This window comes from Schistocerca americana, chromosome X, assembly GCF_021461395.2.
Source record: "Schistocerca americana isolate TAMUIC-IGC-003095 chromosome X, iqSchAmer2.1, whole genome shotgun sequence".
Lineage (NCBI taxonomy): Eukaryota > Metazoa > Arthropoda > Insecta > Orthoptera > Acrididae > Schistocerca > Schistocerca americana.
In genome coordinates, this window is record NC_060130.1 from 344065184 (window position 1) to 344089515 (window position 24332).

The following is a 24332-nucleotide window of genomic DNA, read 5'->3' on the forward strand; positions in this document are numbered from 1 at the left end:
GTCAAAAAGATGACAATCCAGATATTTCCACCTTTTTTCTAGGAATTATAATTTCTTTGTAATACTTTCTTAATTAGAGAGCACCAGTGCCATAAAAACAAGAAATCTCATTAGGTACTACGAAACTAAATATTATACTTTGGTAAACATGGAGAAATGTTCTGCTGTGCTCTGCTGAGCGTGTTATACTTGGAATAGCGGTACAGATATGCACAGTGATAGTGTTCTATGCTGAAACATAGCGAATTACAGAACTCTAAGAATATCTAACTTCATCAAGAATGTTTATTAAGAATCACATAAATCTTAATGGATAGTTGTAGATGACGTGTAGGTCACTTCAGCGCAGAACTTCGTTCATGCAGATTACTTTTTTCAGTGGATATTTATAATCAGAATGGGAAAAAGGTAATACATATTTCGACGTCAATCATTATAAAATTGCGATCTGTGTTTCAGTTCAACGCATTTTTCTGTTTGAAAACAATATCCTGAATTTCTTACAATATATAAGCACAGACGCGAGAATTTCTTGGTGTAATTCGAAATTTCTAACATGGGGCAAAGAACCCCAAGTTTCGTACTAATTTTTTGGATATACCTGTTTCATGGTGGGTTGTCTGGCGAAAAAGATATGAACACAAACAGAGAATAGGGTACGTCAAACATGCAAACACTTATATAAGACACGAAAAATTATCATTTGCAGAATTCTGTATGTTCTAAATTAATTATGGTGAAGAGGACAAACTTTCTTGTTACACGTATGGATGTATAAGGATTCCTACGTATTGCATATAATGAGCACTACTGAGATGTGTGGATAATACAAATGATGAGTCTACAAGGGTGTTATTCACACTGTGCTGTCATTTAACTGACACAAAAATCATAGTGACAGACTTCGTTTTGATGCAGTTGTCAAAACACGTTCTTCAGAGTACAGTGATATGATTGCTCAAATTTCTCCCGTTTGTAAACAAATTTCATAAATCTACTGTCCGCATTTAAACATGTAACGTACAAGAACAAATATTTTAATTAGTAAGCATTCCTGAGAGGCCGAAACGGCACCCAATATATTCTCGCAGTACTGTTTATGGGCTTTTCTTTCCGTAGAGGTTCTGGTCCAGCCGCTTACAATCCTGTAACAAAAGAAAGTATGAACATAGTTGCAGGTTGAAAACCATACAATTGCAACATAAAATTAAAGTCATTCACAAGTAATGCCATCTGTAGAATAAACGGTGAAACGTATTGCAGGAGAACGAATGCAAATAATTCTAAAAACTTGTTGATAGACTCATGTAAGAGAAGCATGCGGTCTTTTATGTTAGGCATTCAGCTGGGTTGTGAAACAGTTACTGTTTTTAGATTTTGTACAAAATGATATTCAAGTGTAATTTGATCTGCAGATTATAATATACCCTTTCGCTTTTTAAAAGCTTGAATCTAAAGTTTATCGAGCTAAATGAATTGCAGGTTAAGTTTTCAGGAGGCATACATTAGTAAATACTCACATTTCCAGGTACTGGACGGAAAATGAAGGAGTACAAATCGACTTCAATATTTATAGAGTCAAGTTTGTCCAAAATAAGTATCGTAGAACTCCCAATAAGGTATATTAATTGGTCTGTTATGTGTTTTAATCTGTTGGGCCGATTCGGTAATATCCTCGAAAAAGTTTCTTGGTTTTAACAAATCGAATAACACTTTGAGAATCAAAACACAATATTTGTAGGATGATGAGTAGGTTTAAAAATATATTTACTGTTAAAAATCATGACCTTAAAATAAAAAATAATATTTTATTTTAGGATTCACGTAAATGGAACACATTTACCTTTTTTACTCAGTTGAATTCCGAAAAACATTGAGGTGTGGTTTAAATCTTAACTCATCATGAATTGCGTCTTAGATAAATACACTGCCGGCCATTAAAATTGCAGTCCTATGGAAGCGGCATTTAAACAACGTCAAACTGACGCGAGGTGTACCGCGTGCTTAGATGTGCAAGTGACTAGCATTGCAGCAAATCAGCGCGAAGAAGGTAGGAGTAACGTCGCCTACACTCTGTTTATAATGGAAGATTACGCGGCCTGTTTCTCATTCAGGAATAGCATTTGAAAGTACTCGTTTGTGGAATATCGTATTGTGCTATGTGCAAGGAGGAAAAACATCTACCCCCGCGATCTACAATTAGCTAGCGGGAGGGTCGTGCCTTTCGAAAACACGATTTATTGTTCAGCGTTATTGCTGCTCACGTTGTACATTAAATTTCGAAGACATGGTTTCAGCAGGGCCGTAGTATACACCATGCACGATGTGAACGATCCCGCGCGACATGATCGAGAGTACAGACATATCGTTTCCTCGGCCATGCGGGATTGAGTAGCCACTGACAAGGGGAACCCGCCATAGGTCGATTTCTGATACAGCCTAAAGTTGGCAGGGCGATAGAATGATGAAAATAAAGGGATATATACTTATCTTGACTTAGGTGCCAACACCCAATAGCTTCCGAGACAATGGCGGTCAAAGTTTCGACACGACTTTATCAGGCTACTCACGCGTCGTCGAGTGCTGTCCGTTAGTAGCGCAGTGGCTAAGAGCACAGTTTCGAAAATGTGTACCCCGTGTTCGCATCCAGTTTTTTTATATTTTGCTGTCGCAGAATAATGTGACATCAGTATTTTTATGACAACATGAAATAAAATGGAATTAAAGACAAAAAATAAAGATTTCAAATCTTATTAAAATAGATTTTAGTATGACACCTGACACGGATTAACACCATCTAGACAGCTGCTACCAACAATTTTTGTTTCTCTCCTAAAAGTTAGTGACGTAAACCTGTTAATGAAACGATATCATAATGTGCACGCAACAGCCGTAAAATCTGGAAAGCTCACAAAAGAAAGCTATCATCAGTTCCTAAAAAAAGTTTGACGACTTTACGTAAAAATGAAGTCGTTTCTGTACACTATTGAATCATAGGGTGGGCAAATCAAGTCTTCCCTCTACTAGTTTGTTGATGAAATCGGAATACCGACACGTTCATTAGAAGTAATTATGCGATCACAGAAGTGCCCTACTCTCATCGCACAGCAAAAAGGAATCACATGAAGATCCGATGCAATTAAACTACAACCGCGATCCATTCTGACGAAATGCCTCGATTTGGTTTACCGCGACTTTATTGCCAGACCGTGAGGTTGTTTTCGTAATGATATTCACACAAAAAATGTCAATGTGGTATATGTGCCTTCGCAAGTTACTTGCGTTGCTCAGAATTTTTACGCTTTGAATTTTTCTTTATGAGCGTGCTGATTCTCACGATGCATGAAACTAAATTCAAAGGAAAAATAAAAAAAACTGGAATTTGTTTTTTCAATAACTGTTAATTATATAAGATTTGTGATGATGCTATCTACTTTAACAAGATTTAAAACGTTAATTTCTTTTGTCAATAATTCCATTGCGTTTTACGAGGTCAAAAAAAATCGATGTGTCGTACTTCGGCGACAACAAAAGAAAAACAAAATACAGCTTTAGATTTGAACATGGAGCGCGAAATTTCTAAGCTGTGCTGTTAGGCACTGCACTACCAATTAACGTGGTTTTACGATGCAGGAGTGGACTGATGAAGTCGCGTCGAAAGTTTGACCGACATTTTCTCGAAAACTATTTTGTGTTAGCACTCAAGCCGAAATATGTGTCTCTTTATTTTCACCCTTCTTGTATCACAGAGTGACCTATGACGGGTTCCCCTCGTGAGTCAGGAAATAGGCTTGTTTTCATCAAGACAAGTATCCACACGGACAGTGCAACGACATCTGGAGCAGGAGTGTTTGTCAGACGGGGACTATTATTGCGGCTTCTGTTGATGTGGCAGTGGAGAGAGGTGCTCCAACAGTGATGTGTTCAGCGACACCAGTGCACAGATCAGAGGCACCACGTAGTCTTTTTAGACGAGTCAGCGTTCTGCTTATAGCCTCACGATGGAATCATCCATGTGTGGATGCACCGAAGAGAACTAACATTCGTCATAGTCATATACGCCAAGCACTTGGCTAGATTGTGTGGGGGCCATTGGGTACACAAGACGATCACTGCTGTTCTCTTTCAATGAGGAAACGCAAGATCATGTTGCTCGTTCTATCCTGTCCTATCTCGGTAAAGGGAGTGTCCAAGTGTTGTTCATGCCAACGAGTCCTTCAGATCCCTCACTCATTAAAAACATCCGTTACTGAGATGCCGCGGGACTCGCACACCACCACTCACCAGAAGGCACTGAAAGCTGGCTAAAGATGGAGATAAATTCAGCCGAAATTTTTGCGTAGGACCTAACTGTGGTCGGGAAAGATAGGCAAAATGAAGTTAGCGGTGGCGTGTTTGTTGCTGTTAGAAGTAGTTTATCTAGCTTCGAAATTGGATCTTTTTATCTACCTCCCAACTCAGATGATACAATTGCTGAAAGGTTCGAAGAAAACTTGAGTCTAATTTCAAACACGTACCCGACTCATACAGTTATAGATGGTGGTGACTTGAATTTATCCTCGATATGTTGGACATGTTTAAATCCGGAGGTACGCATAAAACATCACCCGTCTGAAATTGTGCTAAACGCATTCTCTGAAAATTAATTGGAGCAGTTAGCTAATTAGCCAACTCGAATAGTAAACGGTTGTGAAAACACACCTGACCCCTTAGCAACAAATAATCCTGAACTAATAACGAGCATCAACACGGATAAGGGATTGGTGAACACAGGATTGTCGTAGCGAAACTTAATATACTTACCCCCAAATACTCCAAAAAGAAACAAAAAATATATCTATTCAATAAAGGAAATAAAAATTCGCTTGACGCCTTCCTGAGTGAAAACCTCCACTCCTAAATTAACAATGTAAGTGTAGACCAGATGTCGAATTCAAAGAAACGGTATCGACAGCAATTGAGAGATTTATACCATATTAATTAACAAACAATGGAGCCAATTCGTCACGGTATACAAAACAGGTCAGACCACTGTTGCTGAAACAACGAGAAAAACATGTAAAATTTAAACGAACCCAAAATCCCAAAGGTTGACGAATTTTTACAGAAATTCGAAATTTAGCCCGGAATTCAACGCGAGATGCTTATAATAATTTGCAAAACGAAACGTTGTCTTGAAGCCTGGCAGAAAATCCGAAGAGATTCTGGTCGTATGTAAAGCATGCTAGTGGCAAAGACCCAATCAATGCCTTCTCTGCTCGATAGCAAAGGAAATACTGTCGATGACAGTGCTGCTAAGGCTGAGTTACCACGCACAGGTTTCCGAAACTCCTTCACCAAAGAAGACGCAGTAAATATTCCAGAATTCGAATCAAGGACAGCTGCCAATATGAGTAGTTTAGAAGTAGAGATCCTCGGAGTGGTGAAGAAATTTAAGTCACTGAATAAAAGCAAGTCTTCTGTTCCAGATTATATACCAATTAGGGTCCTTTCAGAGTATGCTGATGCAATAGCTTCATACTTAACAATCATATACAACTGCTCGTTCGACTATAGATCCGTACCCAAAGACTCGAAAGTTGCACAGGTTACACCAATATTCAAAAAAGGCAATAGGAGTAATCCATTAAATTACACCCCATATCACTAATGTCCTACCCCCATGAACCATGGACCTTGCCGTTGGTGGGGAGGCTTGCGTGCCTCAGCGATACCGTAGGTGCAACGACAACGGAGGGATGTCTGTTGAGAGGCCAGACAAACGTGTGGTTCCTGAAGAGGGGCAGCAGCCTTTTCAGTAGTTGCAGGGGCAACAGTCTGGATGATTGATCTGGCCTTGTAACACTAACCAAAACGGCCTTGCTGTGCTGGTACTGCGGACGGCTGAAAACAAGGGGAAACTACGGCCGTAATTTTTCCCGAGGGCATGCAGCTTTACTGTATGGTTAATTGGTGATGGCGTCCTCTTGGGTAGAACATTCCGGAGGTAAAATAGTCCCCCATTCGGATCTCCGGGCGGGGACTACTCAGGAGGACGTCATTATCAGGAGAAAGAAAACTGGTGTTCTGCGGATCGGAGCGTGGAATGTCAGATCCCTTAATCGGGCAGATAGGTTAGAAAATTTAAAAAGGGAAATGGATATGTTAAAGTTAGATATAGTGGTAATTAGTGAAGTTCGGTGGCAAGAGGAACAAGACTTCTGGTCAGGTGACTACAGGGTTATAAACACAAAACCAAATAGAGGTAATGCAGGAGTAGGTTTAATACTGAATAGGAAAATAGGAATGCGGGTGAGCTACTACAAACAGCATAGTGAACGCATTATTGTAGCCAAGATAGATACGAAGCCCACGCCTACCACAGTAGTACAAGTTTACATGCCAACTAGCTCTGCAGATGATGAAGAAATCGAAGAAATGTATGATGAAATAAAAGAAATTATTCAAATAGTAAAGGGAGATGAAAATTTAATAGTCATGGGTGACTGGAATTCGTCAGTAGGAAAAGGGAGAGAAGGAAACGTAGTAGGTGAATATGGAGTGGGGACAAGAAACGAAAGAGGGAGCCGCCTGGTACAATTTTGCACAGAGCACAACCTAATCATAGCTAACACTTGGTTCAAGAATCATAAAAGAAAATTGTATACATGGAAGAAGCCTGGAGATACTGACAGGTTTCAGATAGATTATATAATGGTAAGACAGAGATTTAGGAACCAGGTTTTAAATTGTAAGACTTTTCCAGGGGCATATGTGGACTCTGACCACAATCTACTGAAGAAACTGCAAAAAGGCGTGAATTTAAGGAGATGGGACCTGGATAAACTGAAAGAAACAGAGGATGCAGAGAGTTTCAGGGAGAGCATAAGGGAACAATTGACAGAAATGGGGGAAAGAAATACAGTAGAAGAAGAATGGGTAGCTTTGAGGGATGAAGTGGTGAAGGCAGCAGAGGAGCAAGTAGGTAAAAAGACGAGGGCTAGTAGAAATCCTTGGGTAACAGAAGAAATATTGAATTTAATTGATGAAAGGAGTAAATATAAAAATGCAGTAAATGAAGCAGGCAAAAAGGAATACAAACATCTCAAAAATGAGATCGATAGCAAGTGCAAAATGGATAAGCAGGGATGGCTAGAGGACAAATGTAAGGATGTAGAGGCTTATCTCACTAGGGGTAAGATAGATACTGCCTACAGGAAAATTAAAGAGACCTTTGGAGAAAAGAGAGCCACTTGTATGAATATCAAGAGCTCAGATGGAAACCCAGTTCTAAGCGAAGAAGGGAAAGCACAAAGATGGAAGGAGTATATAAAGGGTCTATACAAGGGCGATGTTCTTGAGGACAATATTATGGAAATGGAAGAGGATGTATATGAAGATGAAATGGGAGATACGATACTGCGTGAAGAGTTTAACAGAGCACTGAAAGACCTGAGTCGCAACAAACCTCCGGGAGTAGACAACATTCCATTAGAACTACTGACAGCCATGGGAGAGCCAGTCCTGACAAAACTCTACCATCTGGTGAGCAAGATGTATGAGACAAGCAAAATACTCTCAGACTTCGAGAAGAATATAATAATTCCAATCCCAAAGAAAGCAGGTGTTGACAGATGTGAAAATTACCGAACTATCAGTTTAATAAGTCACAGCTGCAAAATACTAACACGAATTCTTTACAGACGAATGGAAAAACTAGTAGAAGCCGACCTCGGGGAAGATCAGTTTGGATTCCGTAGAAATATTGGAACACGTGAGACAATACTGACCCTACGACTTAGAAGCTAGATTAAGGAAAGGCAAACCTACGTTTCTAGCATTTGTAGACTTAGAGAAAGCTTTTGACAATGTTGACTGGAATACTCTCTTTCAAATTCTGAAGGTGGCAGGGGTAAAATATAGGGAGCGGAAAGCTATTTACAATTTGTACAGAAACCAGATGGCAGTTATAAGAGTCGAGGGACATCAAAGGGAAGCAGTGGTTGGGAAGGGAGTGAGACAGGGTTGTAGCCTCTCCCCGATGTTATTCAATTTGTATATCGAGCAAGCAGTAAAGGAAACAAAAAAAAAATTCGGAGTAGGTATTAAACTCCATGGAGAAGAAATAAAAACTTTAAGGTTTGCCACTGACATTGTAATTCTGTCAGAGACAGCAAAGGACTTGGAAGAGCAGTTGAACGGAACGGATAGTGTCTTTCTTGAAAGGAGGATATAAGACGAACATCAACAAAAGCAAAACAAGGCTAATGGAATGTAGTCGAATTAAGTCGGGTGATGCTGAGGGAATTAGATTAGGAAATGAGACATTTAAAGTAGTAAAGGAGTTTTGCTATTTGGGGAGCAAAATAATTGATGATGGTCGAAGTAGAGAGGATATAAAATGTAGACTGGCAATGGCAAGGAAAGCATTTCTGAAGAAGAGAAATTTGTTAATATCGAGTATAGGTTTGAGTTTCAGGAAGTCGTTTCTGAAAGTATTTGTATGGATTGTAGCCATGTATGGAAGTGAAACAAGGACGATAAATAGTTTGGACAAGACGAGAATAGAAGCTTTCGAAATGTGGTGCTACAAAAGAATGCTGAAGATTAGATGGGTAGATCACATAACTAATGAGGAAGTATTGAATAGGATTGGGGAGAAGAGGAGACTGTGGCACAACTTGACTAGAAGAAGGGATCGGTTGGTAGGACATGTTCTGAGGCATCAAGGGATCACCAGTTTAGTATTGGAGGGCAGCGTGGAGGGTAAAAATCGTAGAGGGAGACCAACAGATGAATACGCTAAGCAGATTCAGAAGGATGTAGGTTGCAGTAGGTACTGGGAGATGAAGAAGCTTGCACAGGATAGAGTAGCATGGAGAGCTGCATCAAACCAGTCTCAGGACTGAAGACCACAACAACAACATCATTAATGCCGATATGCAGCAAGATTATGGAACATATATTGTGTCCGAGCATCATGAATTACATGGAGGGGAGCGGTCTTCTGACACACAGTCAACACTTATTGGGTAAACCTCGTTCTTATGAAACACAACTAGCTCTTTGCACACACGGCGTGCTGAGTGCTAGCGACAAGGGATTACAAATTCATTCCTTATTCTAGTCTTCAGGAAGCCTTCTGACACCGTACCTAACAAGCGGTTTATTATCAAACTGCGTGCTTATGGAGTATCGTCTCAGTTATGTGATTGGATTCGTGATTTCCTGTCAGAGAGGTCACAGTGTGTAGTAACTGACGGAAGGTTATCGAGTAAAACAGAAGTGATTTCTGGCGTTCCCCAAGGTAGTGTTATAGGTCCTCTGCTGCTCCTTATCTGTATAATGATTTAGGAGACAATCTGAGCAGCCGTCTTAGGTTGATTGCAGATGGTGCTATCGTTTATCGTCTAGTAAAGTCAACAGAAGATAAAAAAATTGCGAAACGGTATAGGTAACATATTTGTATGGTTCGAAAATTGGCAGTTGACTCTAAATAATGAAGAGTGTGAGTTCATTCACACGAGTTCCAAAAGGAATCTGTGAAACATCGGTTACATGAACAACTTAGGAACAACTTAAATTGGAAAAAAACACATAAAACGTTGCGGGGGAGGCGAACCGAAGACTGTGTTTTATTGGTGGAACACTTAGAAGATGTGCTATAAAGAGTGGCTACACTGCACTTGTCCGTCCTCCTTTGAGTTCTGCTGCGCGGTGTAGGATCATTACCAGATAGGATTGATGAAGTACATCAAGAAAGCTCAAAGAAGTGCAACACGTTTCGTATTATCGAAAAATGAGGGAGAGAGTATCACGGACATGATACAGGATTTGGGGTGCATTTAATTAAAACAAAGGCGATTCTTGTTGCGACGGGATTTTCTCACGAAATTTCAATCACCAACTTCCTCCTCCGAATGCGAAAATATTTTGTTGGCGCTGACGTACATAGGGAGAAACGATCATCATAATAAAATAAAGGAAATCAGAGCTTGCACTGAAAGTTATAGGAGTTCCTTCTTTCCGCGCGCTGTTCGAGAGTGGAATAATAGAGGATTACTGTGAAGGTAGTTTGAAGAACCCACTGCCTTCATCATGTCTGTGCGTATTCTGGATAACACTGTTAATCATAAAAGCATTCTGTTGTTTCGAAAGAAAGCACTGTCTAAGCACAGACAGGGGGAAATCAGAACAATTACACAAACAGAATTCGAAGCACTGTCTTACAGAAGAGAAAAATGGCGGGAATTTTCGGTATCCTACAGCTACTGGTCTGGAGATGTCCTAATGCTACAGTGGTGGATGAGTGACGGCATCCTCGCCAGAGATGGATGGTCTGCTTCAACTTGCCATTGAACACTTGCTTTCTCAGAACTTTCCATAGATACCTTGCCTCCATCTTGTTCGAATGTGTTTATAGACGCTCCTACGTCCAAGCACAAAGGATGTCATGTGAATGAATGCAGCATTATGCTTGGGTCTTATTGAATTTACCCGCTGATACTGCCAGTGTTGAAGCAATGCCTGAATTTTTTTTTCTTTCTGCAGACGAGACTTTCAGTGGCAAAAACTATTTTGTACAGATCACCATATTGCACTGACAATTAAACCCTCCAAAGTGGTCTACAGGTCGTCAAATATGGAAAGATTCTTAATCAATTATACTGCTCTGCCACTGAGGATGGGAGCTTGAACATTAGAGCGTGAAACCGATCTCCAACCCAGCAATATATCACCTCATACCATGTCGTAGTAAACATACAATTCGTATCCTGTGCCATCCAGAATCACCCCTTTTACATCAATCATATAGCTGTCGACCACCAGACACTCCTACATATACCGCAAAGACAGACAGCATAAGCACATCCACTGTAGGTATACTCCTCATTGCACTAGATATTTCCCATGAGGTGAAGCAGTCATCCACTCCCAATGCATGACCAGAGCGCCTTCAGTAGGCTGAAGTCACTCTCACAACTGTTGTATAAAGGCTGGGTCAGTTTCTCTCGATACGAAGACGTTACTGTTACGGGTCCTCACCTGCTTGCTTGCTTGCTTGCTTTTCTACACCCGTGTCCAGATTCTGGGATTAGAAGAACATATGTAACTTTGCACGGTTTGTCAGAATATCATTTATTGGTGAAGATGTTTAACGTTTCTGAGATGTATGTTGACAGCAATACAAACATTTCACTGCATGTGTCAGCCACGCTGAGCAAGTAAGCACGCGTGCACAGCTAGACGCAGCTCGAATGTCCCATTAGGATCACATGGGAGAGAAAGCAGTCGATGTTATTCTGTAACAGATTTCTGTAGCACCACCTGTGACGTCAGTATCCACAGGATTTGCATGCATGGGTTAGACGCTTCCTGCATGTCCCATTAGGGATTGCGAGGGAGGAAAGCAGTCATGGTTTTTCTAGAACAGATTTCTATAGCACGTCCAGAGGGTGGGACTTGGCTGATATTTACATAGATATGTGACAATGGTATAACAATGAGAACCCTTTAGCTGCTATGAAAGCATCTCTCAGCACTGGACCTGTGTCACAGCTATGCGTCATTGCGCCAGCAATGTTGCCTAGGTAAATACATATTTCATTGCATGAGAACCCTTTAGCTGCTATGAAAGCATCTCTCAGCACTGGACGTGTGTCACAGCTATGCGTCATTGCGCCAGCAATGTTGCCTAGGTAAATACATACTTCGACAGGAATTTCTCAAGTGTCAAGTATGAAAGCGATGCATCTGCCTCATGCTTACAGGACCCAAATGGGCACCTGTGCATGGCTCGGCAGCTGATGGTTGCATCTTCAGTTTGTGGGGGCCACTGGTGAAATCCAACTACTGGGGGAGCATGCGGAGTCGGTGGTGTTGGTGTCGGGCGCACATTGGAGTTCTGATGTATTGCGGTTGATGATAGTTTGAAAGCATTTTTAACGTACAATGAGTGTTTGTGCACTGCATCATTTTCTTCTGTTTAAGTGTTGTGAGCTTGTGTGCATAGTGTTACACATGCATTAGATTTTGTCAGTTTACATGTTGCTTGCCTGTCTGTATGCTGTCTACTGCATTATTTCGGTAATTTATGGGTTGTTTGCTTGTCTGTACATCAGTGTACAGTGTACTGCGTTGTTACGATGATTAACGGGTAGTTTGCAGGTCTATATGCTGTGTAGTGCATTATTTCGGTAATTTAAGAGTTGTTTCCATGTCTGTACATCAGCGTGCTGCATAATTTACGAGTAGTTTGCAGATCTGTAAACTGTGTATTGTGACCACAAGCACATCAGAGCGAGTGGTGTTTTGTGTCAGTGTAAGAAATATACTATGTCAAATCCGTCCTTAAATAAATTGTTCCAAATTAATAAAGTACACTGCTTCCTCTCCCCAGCAGGCCAGAACAGGCTCAGTCCTTTTTCTGCCACTTTCTCCTCCAGACCGCCATCTTGCATTACAGCACAGGAGGGTCGATGGCGCCCTCTGGTGGCGGTACTGTGTACTAGGTCAATTCGATTCCAGACCTAGTGCTAAATACACTGGATGGCAGTACTGCCTCAAATTGTTTAAAGACAGACTGAGTCGTCTTCCCACCATTTTTTCCCACAGACCATCATCTTGGATTACATTGAAGGAGGGTGATGGCGGTGCTGTGTACTAGGGCAGTTGGATTCCAGACCTTGTGGCCAACGCACTTGGTGATGGTACTGCCTCTAATTGTTTAAACAAAGACTGAGAATAAAGACTTACGTCCATCCTGCCCAGCACAGGCCAAGTCCTTTTCCTGCAAATTATTAGGGGTGCGTTAGGTTAGTGGAGGTAGCCCAAGTGACCTATTTACCCACCATTTTCTTAGGTTAGTAGAGGTAGCTGTGGTGTGTTGCATTGTCCTGACGGATTTTTTACTTCCTGCCATTTTCTGGGTGAGGGGTGGGCAGGGGAGAGGGGTGGGGGTTAGGTTAGTGGAGGTAGTCCAATTGACCTATTTTCCTGCCAAAATTTGAACTTCGCGTGATGACATTGCGCCATTGCCATATATATCGCCGCCATCTTGGATCCACCATCTTGAATGAATTGTTCATAAATGTTCAAATGTGTGTGAAATCTTATGGGACTTAACTGCTAAGGTCATCAGTTCCTAAGCTTACACACTACTTAACCTAAATTATCCTAAGGGCAAACACACACACACCCATGCCCGAGGGAGGACTCGAACCTCCACCAGGATCAGCCGCACAGTCCATGACTGCAGCGCCTTACACTGCTCGGCTAATCCAGTGCGGCTTGAATAAATTTCTCAACAACGCAGAGTAGGGCACAACCCTGTTGTCCCTCTACTATTAATAAGCGCTCGAAACTCTTATTGTATGAATTTTAGATCACACATTAACCAGAAATTTCTTTCATATTTTGCTGTAAGGAACCTGTGCCCAAAGTGTGTAAACGGGATTTATTTGTAGCCCATACATTCCCATGTTAACTCAACGACGTAGTCAGCTACGATTGCAGTCATTGTATCAATGTGTCACCCAGTCAGTTCAGTCATGTTCCTTGTCACACCAGGTCGAAGGTAATGTCCGGATACATCGCATCCAGGCGAACGACTGCTCGGAATATGCACCACACCATGAACACTGGCCGGCTGGGGCAATGTTTCGTTATGGGGAGGGACTCGAATGGGCATCCACGGGAACTGCGGTAGCAATTAAATGTCTTATGACACCTGTGGACTACGCACACATTACCGCAAGCCACCAGCATTCCTTTTTGCCTGATATCTATCACGACGGAGATATTTTTGAGCAGTATAATTGTCCAGGTCACATAGGCACAATCGTGCTACATTGGTTTGAGGAGTCTCATTGTGTACCCACGTCGATGTCTTGTCCATAAAATTTGCCTGATCTAAACCCGGTGGGACACTTCTGGGACGCTATGGTGCGCCAGCTCCACGCCCACAAACCACCGACTTGTAATTTACGGGAATTACGCGATCCATGCAAAGAGGTCTGGTGTCTCGTGCGTGCGAAAACCTAACAACGACTAGTCGAATCAGTACCATGTAGACTCACTGCTGTATTGCGTTCCAAAGGTGGACCGGTACCCAGTTAATTAGGTGGTCATAATGTTTACACGCATCAGGTTATTTCCATGTTATAACTCATTTGCTAAAACACCTTATACAACGTTAATTATGGGAAGCAGACCGTTCCAGTATACCACATCAAAGTACTTCTTTTACGAAATGTTTAATAGCCCTCTCATTTCAGTGCTGATGATCTTCGGTTTTTCAGAAACTGATTCTGTTACTGATGGATAAGAAGAGGAGGATCATTTCGCCGGATCCACCTTCTCCAGACCTAAACCTAATAAAATTTTGGTTTTGGGGGCATTTGAAAGCTATGGTGTATCTGTTCCCGGTACAAGAGACAGAGAAATTTAGGTCTAGTTTTGTGGAAGGCAGGGAAACCATATGCTATACAAGTGCGATCCATTAGTGCATCCGAAATTCAGTAAGACGCAGGGGTGAGGCTTGTGTCAATGCTAACAGGCGAAAATTTTGAACATTTCATTCAAGAATAAGTTTCATAAGATGTTCTGGTAGGTTCTGTTAGTGTTTCGGACAGTTGACGTACTATGGAGAACTGTTTAAGAGAAGGTCAAAATGTTCACGTTCGAAGACCATACAATGCAGATTCAGTATGCCAATCAGACGAAATCGCTGTGACCATTGGCGTAATCATTCCACCAGCGCACCAGGTTCAAGATAGCAGTTTGGTGAAACGTCATGTCCAGCTGCGTCAAGAATTCTGTAACTACCTGCTGCAGATCCTCGTCCGACAGGAATCATCGAATCTTCAAGACGTTTTTAAGGGACCAAAGGCGTGATAATCGCATGCGGAGAGCTCAGGACTATGGGCGGGTGCTCAAGTGTCTCCCATTAGAGTTTGCATAACTTCTGCGTTACGGCATTTACGACATGGGGACCTGCGTTATCATGAAGCAGCAGCACGGAACTTGGCACACCATTCCACAGTGGTAGTTTTCGGCGGACATGCTGCCCCATACACATTATTTATCCTCAGATGGATGTCTACCGATGTTTGTCCATCGGCATCCAAGGAAAGAAAAGCAGCACGTTGGCCCTGTTTGGATGTATTTGATAATAACATCGCCATCGTTAGCGTTTCCGCAATTACCGCACGCACGTGGGAAAGACACGACTGCCAAACTAATCCCTTGCCTACATGTCGGTGATTATATAATTCCTGCATCGGAGACGCGCTGTGTTGCGTTGCGTATACGCTACAGCAACGCTCTCAGACGTAAAATTTTTGAGCGTTCCTTATATAAATCGAGTTCTAACACGAAAAAAAAAAAAACATTTCCAGACCCATGTCCATAAAACAAAAGCACACAAGACATATCTTAGTCCTTCCTAGGAGACATCGCCAGTACCGTGAAGCCCGCGTCCAGACATGGTAATGGTTCGGTTTGTCAAGAAAGAAAATTCAAAAGTTTGCTCATATATGCCACATCCTGCTGAAGGCATTCCTTGATTATTAGATGCTGCAGCGCTACCATATTGTAGTTATGTTGATTGCTATTTTTCACCCGCTGTCCCAGAGAGTTCCAGGCATTTCTCGTGAGATTAAGATCGCGAGATTTAGCGATCCATTCGAGGTCCGAAAGGGTGCCTGAGTTTTCGTCAATGCAGAGCGTATGTCTGCGGCTATGCGGATACGGTTTTACCGTCTTGGAAGACGTCAGTGACGACAATGTTAAAAAAGTTCCCCAAAACATAACAATACCATCTCCGACCAGAACTACACGGTCCACATGCAGCATGCTGAACGCCTTCGTATACTCGACGCCTTGTATCATTTGAAGATACAAAATGACGACTCGCCTGAGCACACTGTACGCCACCAGTCAGATGCTGTCCATGTTCTGTGTTCTTTGACCCATACAAAGCGTGCAGCTGTGAACAATGGCCTTTCGAGAGGTACCCGACTCCAAATGTAAATTTCATACGGTTCCCTTCTCAACGCTTGCTCGCAAAATGGTCGAGATGGACCTCCATTCACCGATAGCAGCAGTTCCTGTCGGGTTTGAAACCGATTGTCATTTCAGTGCATGACACTCGTCCTCGGTCCCTGTCTGTGAGGATATTTTTACGACCGCTGTTCTTACGCCGCGTTACTTGGCTGCGAGTGGTAAACCAGTCCTTGTAGACATGTTGGACAGTCCGCATTCATACAGCAACAAATCGGGCAACTTCATTCTCGATGTGATCGTGGAGACATCCATACACGATAGCTCCTTTCTGCCACTTTTCCAAGTCTCCAAGTCGACCCTAAATACTGTGCTGATTCAATACAACCAACTGGTACGTACACACCATATGAATGCCATGACTTACGTAAGCAGTGGAGGGTCACCCGACCGCCTGCTGCTAGTTCTACGCCAGCTACAGCATATCAAAGCGAATAGTGTGTGATTAATATTTCGTCTAATAGGCTATTTTCTTCTTCTGTGTGCGAGGAATATGTCCTACAGTTTAGCCTCACCCTTTTCTTACATTTTGTGCATCATCTGATGAAAAGTACCCGGACAATCCTATATAATGCGAAACAGACCATTAGATGTCACAATAGGTGGACCGCTAGTACAAAAGAATGCGGGGAGAATTGTGTCGTCAGCAGAGAAGCAATAACAGAGAATGAGTTGATCAGGAGAGCTCAATGACTACGAACGTGGAATCATTACGTCATCTGAGTAACAGATTCATGCAGGATATTTCAATCCTTCTAGAGCTACACAAACGACTGTTGGTAAGACGTTTGTTTAGTGGAAACGCGAGTGAACAACAACAGCTAAACCAAAAGTAGGCAAACCTCGTGTACTGGCGAACAGGGGGCGCCGAACATTGCTGAGAGTAATTGTGTAAAACCGCATGAAATCGGCAGAAGGAATCAGTCGTGAATTCCAAAGTGCTACCAGCAGTCCAGCTAGCAGAATAACTGTGCATAAGTAATTAAAAATAATGAGGTATAATGCTCGAGCAGCACCTCATAAGCCACACATTTCTGTAGTAACTGCTAAGCGACGCTTGAGATTGTGTAAGCAGCAATGGCAGTGGACAGTGCATGACTGGAAACGAGTGATTTAGAGAGATGAATCACGCTGTACCCTGTGGAAATCCGACTTTGTATTTGTTTGGGTTTGGCGACTGTCTGAGGAGCTTTACCTGCCATCACGTGTAGTTCCAACAGTAAAGTACAGAGGAGGTGGTGTTGCGGTATGGGGCTGTTTTTCGTGGTTAAACGTGTAATCTCCTTATTTCGCTTAAGAAAATGCTAAATGCAGATGAATGTGAAAACAGTTTACACCACTGAGTAACAAGAATAGTTGAGGAACAGTTTGGAGAGGGTGACTGTTTGTATCAGCACGACAATGCACCCTGTAATAAAGCAGCGTGTTTGTGGCAATGGTTTGTGGCCAATAACTATCTTGAAATAGACTGGCCTGCCCAGAGACTCAAATGGTTCAAATGGCTCTGAGCACTAGGGACTTAACTTCTGAGATCATCAGTCCCCTAGAACTTAGAACTACTTAAACCTCACTAACCTAAGGACATCACACACAACCATGCCCGAGGCAGGATTCGAACCTGCGACCGTAGCGGTCACGCGGTTCCAGACTGTAGCGCCTAGATCCGCACGGCCACCCCGGCCGGCTGCCCAGAGACCCTACCTAAACCAAAAGGAACACTTGGGGATGAGTTGGAAAGTCGACGTCGCTCCAGACTCCAGTGTCCCTAATCACTATCCTTTGGTTCTGGCTTTTCAAGAAGTAAGGGCTGCCATCCCCCAAAAGACATTCTGACATCTCACTGAATGTGTCCTCATAAGAATTAGGGTGGACTCACCACATATAGATGTCCACTAATAGGTGTCTGGATACTTTCGATCAGATAATGTATATGGGTAATGTACGTAGCCATTATCGTCACAGTACACCCTGTCCATTTATCCTTGTTGATCAAACCTACTATTTTTATGGCCGACAGGTTGAGAAAATGGGATCATCGTGTGATTAATTACTCAGGAGACACACAAAATATACAGTTGTAGCCGGCCGGTGTGGCCGAGCGGTTCTAGGCGCTTACAGACTGGAAACGCACGACTGCTACGGTCGCAGATTCGACTTCTGCCTCGGGCGTGGATGTGTGTGATGTCCTTAGGTTAGTTAGGTTTAAGTAGTTCTAAGTTCTAGGGGACTGATGATCTCAGAAGTTAAGTCCCATAGTGCTCAGAGCCATTTGAACCATTATAATTCAGTTGTAAGCAGTGTATTGACAGAAAAAACTGTGTAAGGTATCCTGGAAGCGCGCCTATCGTACCACATTCAGGGATGTCTTCAGCTTATGCAAAATGCACGAAAGTGAAGCACGAGTCTGCTTAAAACAGGGCGGGAAACATTTTGTAAGTCTGTTACAATAAACGTAAAACTGACAGATGCGTAGTTTCATAATAATTCTTAAGGGAAAATTATAGCTCCTGCTATAGAAAATCATGCATCTTTGTATCGCAACTATTGCCTAAAACACATTTATTTAAAATTTGTTGTGGAAGAAGGTGTTTCTTCATTAAAATATTTTAAGTTTACCCATTAGCGCAAAAAATTTTGTGATGGTCAGGTTGTCAGTACAGAGGAAAGATTTTTGAAGGTACAGCTCAATCGCCACAACATTAAAAAGGAACAAAAATAAATTCAAACACAGAGCTCTTTTCAACAAAATTCCTTTTTCACCAACCTTAAATTTGTGTTTTTGAAGTAGTCTTAGATTCTTTCAGATTTCAACATACTGCAAGTAATGTGAAATTCATCATTCAGTTCTTTGTTAAAGGTTAGCCGGCATCACATTAACGCGAAAGACAAGGATGCATCATTACGGAGGAAAGGGGTGACTCTGGAACTACCTTTCTATATGCTCTCTGTAAGGCCATTATCAGCACAGTCTTTGTTGCTCCTAGCTGGGAGTAAAGTTCTTTTACACGAGTGACTTTCTTTTTATAATTGACTACTTGCTGCAAGTGAATCTACTGCAGCGCTCCTGCCATATTACTGACAAAGGGACATTATGGATTGGCCCTCTTCTATTTTCTTAATACTTACAGGATCTGAAATAAATAAAAGCATCCGGGAAAAACTCGGTAATTCAAATAGAAACTAAATAATTTTTTATTTTGTAAAACTGAGCAATATTATTGTTAATCTTTGTAATCGTATTGGAAACAGCAGCGATCGTAACGAACGAGTAATAAAATATTATATAGAACGGTCTTGATAGCATAAAACATTTTTATTTATAGGTAGTGACCGGTTTCTGCCGGATCATACTCTAGTGATGACGTGTGGGGACGATGGCGCGGAGAAGGAGCTGTGGATACCACCCACTGATATTAACAGCAATCGACATCAGTGGGTGGTATCCACAGTTCCTGCTCCGTGCCGTATTCTTCACATGTCATCACCGGAGTATGGTCCAAAGATGATCCACATCGGGTCGAAATCGGTTGCCACTTACGAAAATTGTTTTTATGCAACGAAGACTGTTCTATATAATATTTTATTACTAGTATTATGAATGTATACAGGGTATTTAACCATTTTTATTACTAGCTTCTAGGGGTCACAGGAGGCTCAGCAGATAGGAAAACTATTTCCGGAAACACATCGTTTGGATGTAACATAAGTTTGAAGATTGGATCACTTTCAAATCACCCGCATCATGCTAAGCAGCGGAGAGAATGAGCTCTGACCTGTGACCTCTACAGGAGACGATGATACGGACACTGTTTCCAGTACTTGTCATCAGGTTCTCTTATACGTTACGAAAGATGTTCACTTGAAAGTAGTGTGTGGCACCTCTTTGGAGCACCACATTCAATCGTCCCAGTTTCGAACTTACAAGTTTCTTGCAGCCGTTGTTGTAGTCAGACGAAAATGGTATGTGACGTCAGAGAACAGCAACTGACGACGGCACCTCTTCTCAGTTTGTGCACGTACCTTGAAGCGGGAGATTTGAAAGTGGTTAGTTCCTCAAACTTATTTTATATCTAGACAATACATTTCCGGTAATGGGTTCTGTATCAAAACTTCATCTCCTAAGTACGCTCTACAACCCATCAAAGCCCGTAATACTAATTGTGAAACGCACTATATATTTCGCATGTCTGGATCAAATTTTATTTTTATACGAGCAGTAATTAAGAGTAAAAAGGTGTCATTTTTATTAATAAATTATGATAAAATATTTGTTAGTAAATAAATATGGAATTTAAATAAAATTAAAAAAGACTTCTTGGTAGAATCTAGATTTGAATCAGCGACTACTCACTTAACAGACTAGCCGGCCTGGGTGGCCGAGCGGTTCTAAGCGCTACAGTCTGGAACCGCGCGACCGCTACGGTCGCAGGTTCGAATCCTGCCTAGGGCATGGGTGTGTGTGATGTCCTTAGGTAGGTTAGGTTTAAGTAGTTGTAAGTTCTAGGGGACTGAAACTTCCTGGCAGATTAAAACTGTGTGCCGGACCGAGACTCGAACTCGGGACCTTTGCCTTTCGCGGGCAAGTGCTCTAGGGGACTGGTGATCTCAGAAGATAAGTCCCATAGCGCTCAGAGCCATTTGAACTTAACAGACTTTTGGTCTCGCTATCGACGACTATACTAAAAACTTTCAGATGTTTTGCACTTACCAGCGCTAGGAAATCCCGTAATTTTCAAACGTGATTTTTTTCGAGCTTTTCGATAATTGCATCGTGCTACTTTAGGAGCGTCATGCGCAGGGAATGGACTTCAGATAGCATGAAGGAAATTGAAGAGGGCCAATCCTCCTGTGAGATCCCGTTTTCACGATTAGTCGGTTTTCGTTTAGGAATCGGCGTCAAATTTAGGCATGTTCCGTGTGTTGCAGTATCTTAGGTAGAAGATTTTTACTTGTTTACGGGGTGGTTGCTAAGTCTTTTATTTTCCAGTTGATCAGCGAGGCGCAGTCCCCTGCTACACTATTTTACATGCTGCATGATTATAGTCTGCGTATTTTAATCGGAAACTGCCTTGAGGGTACATCTTCTCTTGTTCTGTGTGAAAGTGTGAGTGTGAGTGAAAAAGAGTGCCCCAGAGTGGCTGAGGGTTACATTTCATATTTTATCATCTGTTGTATAGTTTTCACAAAACAAAACCACATTCGTCTCCCATCAGCTGAGTACGGGTGCTGATGACCTGACTGTTAAGTGCCCTATACATAGCACTACTACCACTACCACCACCACCACCACCACCACCAAGTGCTGTCTGCTGTGAAATCGATATTATGAAGGACCATCTTCCTTAGAAAACTTTAGAATACAGTAACATCAGTAAGGGCCTCGGGCATGGGTGTGTGTGATGTCCTTAGGTTAGTTAGGTTTAAGTAGTTCTAAGTTCTAGGGGACTTGAGTCCCATAGTGCTCAGAGCCATTTTGAACATCAGTAAGGGACTAGCATTTGATAAAGAAAGCTGTGATGGCGAGGCACTAAGGGCTGCTCGTTACTTGCGTGGTGCAGGTTGCAATACGGACTTATGACCTTAGGTGTTAAGTCTCATAGTGCTCAGAGCCATTTGAACCATTTGAACCTAATCGCGAGACGCCACTGGCCGCTACTGGTACGACGATGTAGGGCTGAAGCAAGCATCAGTGTGCATTACAGTTGCAGACAGTCAACGTGGGTCTGGACAAGATGAACAGGACTTTACTCGTAAAGCTGTTTTATCAAAACAACAGCAATAGTTCCGCTGCTCTTCGCGAGTATCGACGCTTTAAATGAATACGGAAAGATCCTCTTTCCTCACGGGGATTCAAGAACATGATGCGGTAGTTCGAATTAACTGGCGATTTGGGAATTGCTTCAAGGAGAAGCTGTGAAATGGTATCTAGTGAGGTTACAGACTGTCATGGATGCAGATGGTCGTCAGACTGATCAACCTGGGATGTACAGATGGAACGCAGTTAACAAATGTTACCCTCTCACGTACAGATTAAAATACATTTCTTTCAAGGGTTTATTGGTTATTTCTCTTCCGCATGCCCTACAAATATTTCCACAAAGTTTCATTGTGCACTCGTTTTTCACTGGGGCCTTCTCAAGTAGCGGAAGTTTGATTATAACCATCCTGCATTAGCAGACGACCCCACCGTTCCCTGTTTATGCGCATTCACAGTGTTCAGCATACCCAGAATTTTAAAGCTCTTCCACTCAATACGGTCAATTGCTCATTAACGTCTCTGATCCACTCCAAACGTGGTTTACTGTTGATTTATACACAGGCATCTGATGGACGTCACTACATAGTCGATTTTGACCAGAAATTCTATCGTGTAAAAAGGGCTTACGCGTTCACGGGAGACGGGTGGTTAGGGGGGACTGAGGGAAATGGCAGCCGCGCCCAGCGAGGCTCACGCGAAAAATTAAATTACCAGTAATTATCGGAAGCCTCGAATTCACGAGGTATATTGGCTAAAGTGGTGTGTCGAATTTTAGATTAGAGATATGTGAACCGATGTGCGGTGAACGTAAAAACATTTGAAATCTGAGTGGTTCGGAAAAGTCGCAGCACTCTGCTTTTTTATTCTGCCCGTAGCGAAATTGGTTTATTTATTTCGTGTCTCATGTTGTGTATAAAGAACAGGATATGGAACGACTCATTTTACAAGTTCATTGTTGTTACTTCAGAACAACATTATATGAGATTATGTAAACAGTACTCATCTGTTAAATACCTAAGCGTGTGCAAAACTCTTAAAAATACAACATTCAAACGTATAATAATGAACGTACACACACGCACATAAGCACGCACGCACACAAGCATACACGCACACATTCGCACGCACACACAAACACACACACACACAATATATAATATGCCGGAAGATTCATATCCTTGGTAGTTTAAAAAAGGTATGTGGCACCGGATGTCTGTATCACGCGATTGCCTTCAATTACGGGGCAGTGATTTCTGGTCGCGGAACTTACATCCGACGCCCGAATGTTTCCCAGATGTGTTCCGTCGGGTTCACATCAGGCGAATCTGGTGGCCAAGACATAAACACGAGTTCACTGTAATGCTCCTCAAACACCTACAGCACATTTCTAGCCTTGCCGGAAAAAGCCATTGCACAGTCGAGGAAGACGATAAGTATGAAGGGATGTACACTATGAGATCCAAAGTATTCGGACACCCCCAAAACGTACGTTTTTCATATTAGGTGCATTGTGCTGCCACCTACTTCCAGGTACTCCATATCAGCGACCTCAGTAGTCATTAGACATCCTGAGAGCAGAATGGAGCGCTCTGCGGAACTCACAGACTTCCAAGGTGGTCAGGTGATTGGGTGTCACTTTTGTCACACTTCTGTATGCGAGATTTCCACACTCCTAAACATCCTGGGTCTACTGTTTCCGATGTGATAGTCAAGTGGAAACGTGAAGGGACACGTCAGCACAAAAGCGTACAGGCCGACCTCGTCTGTTGACTGCTGTGCAGCGAGCTACCTTAATTCAAGTGTTAACTGTATTTTTCTTACTTTTCACTCGTTCTTCCGTGTGTTTTTGCTTTTAGGAAGCCTTAATTGTCGAGTGCTAGTAATAGTGTTCCATAGATTACGTGTTTGTTTTGAATACAGTCAGAGAGTCCCTTTAGTCAACCATAGTGCCGGTAGTGCTAGTGTTTGTTTTCAATACAGTCCAGAGACAGATAGTGCTATTTTCATTGTTTTCTGCAAGAAGTGTCTAGCAACCACAGTTCAGTCAACAATCAGCCGCCTTTAGTGAATTAGCAATCTAGTTAAAAGTTGGTTAGCTCTCTACAGTAAATTGATTTCTTAGGATGGATAGGGTGTGTGACGGCTGTGTACGGACGCAGGAGGAGCTGGCCACTGTTCGCGAACAGCTGAACGTGTTGATGGCCGCGCTCAGCCGTCTTCAGGCTGCTGCCACGGAGTGTAGCGGCAGTGGGGAGTCTGGTGCGTCGCATGGTACATCCCCAGGTGTTACATGCTTCACCCACTGTCCCTGCTGTCGAGACATCTTCGCGGGTACCGGGCGCGGTTGGGCCACCCTCTCCCCAAGCGGAGTGGCGGGTTCAGCGGCGTTCGCGGCGCACGAGGCGGAGGGTCAATGTGGAGGCTGGCCGTGTGGCATCGCCCGCTCTGCCTGCGAGTGGACATGTGGCCGCTCCTTCAGAAAGGTCCGAGCAGGCACATGGGGGAAGGGGTTTATTAGTTATTGGGAGCTCCA

At 42.5% G+C, this 24332-nt stretch overlaps 1 long non-coding RNA gene across 1 annotated transcript in view; it reads right to left on the reverse strand.

Moving 5' to 3' along the window:
• Window positions 1-467: 467 nt before the first annotated feature.
• Window positions 468-24332, reverse strand: part of LOC124556748 — a 212721-nt gene continuing 188856 nt past the window's right edge. The window contains exon 4 of the long non-coding RNA XR_006968679.1: window positions 468-1145. This is a non-coding gene — a long non-coding RNA (uncharacterized LOC124556748). The remainder of the gene's footprint in view (window positions 1146-24332) is intronic.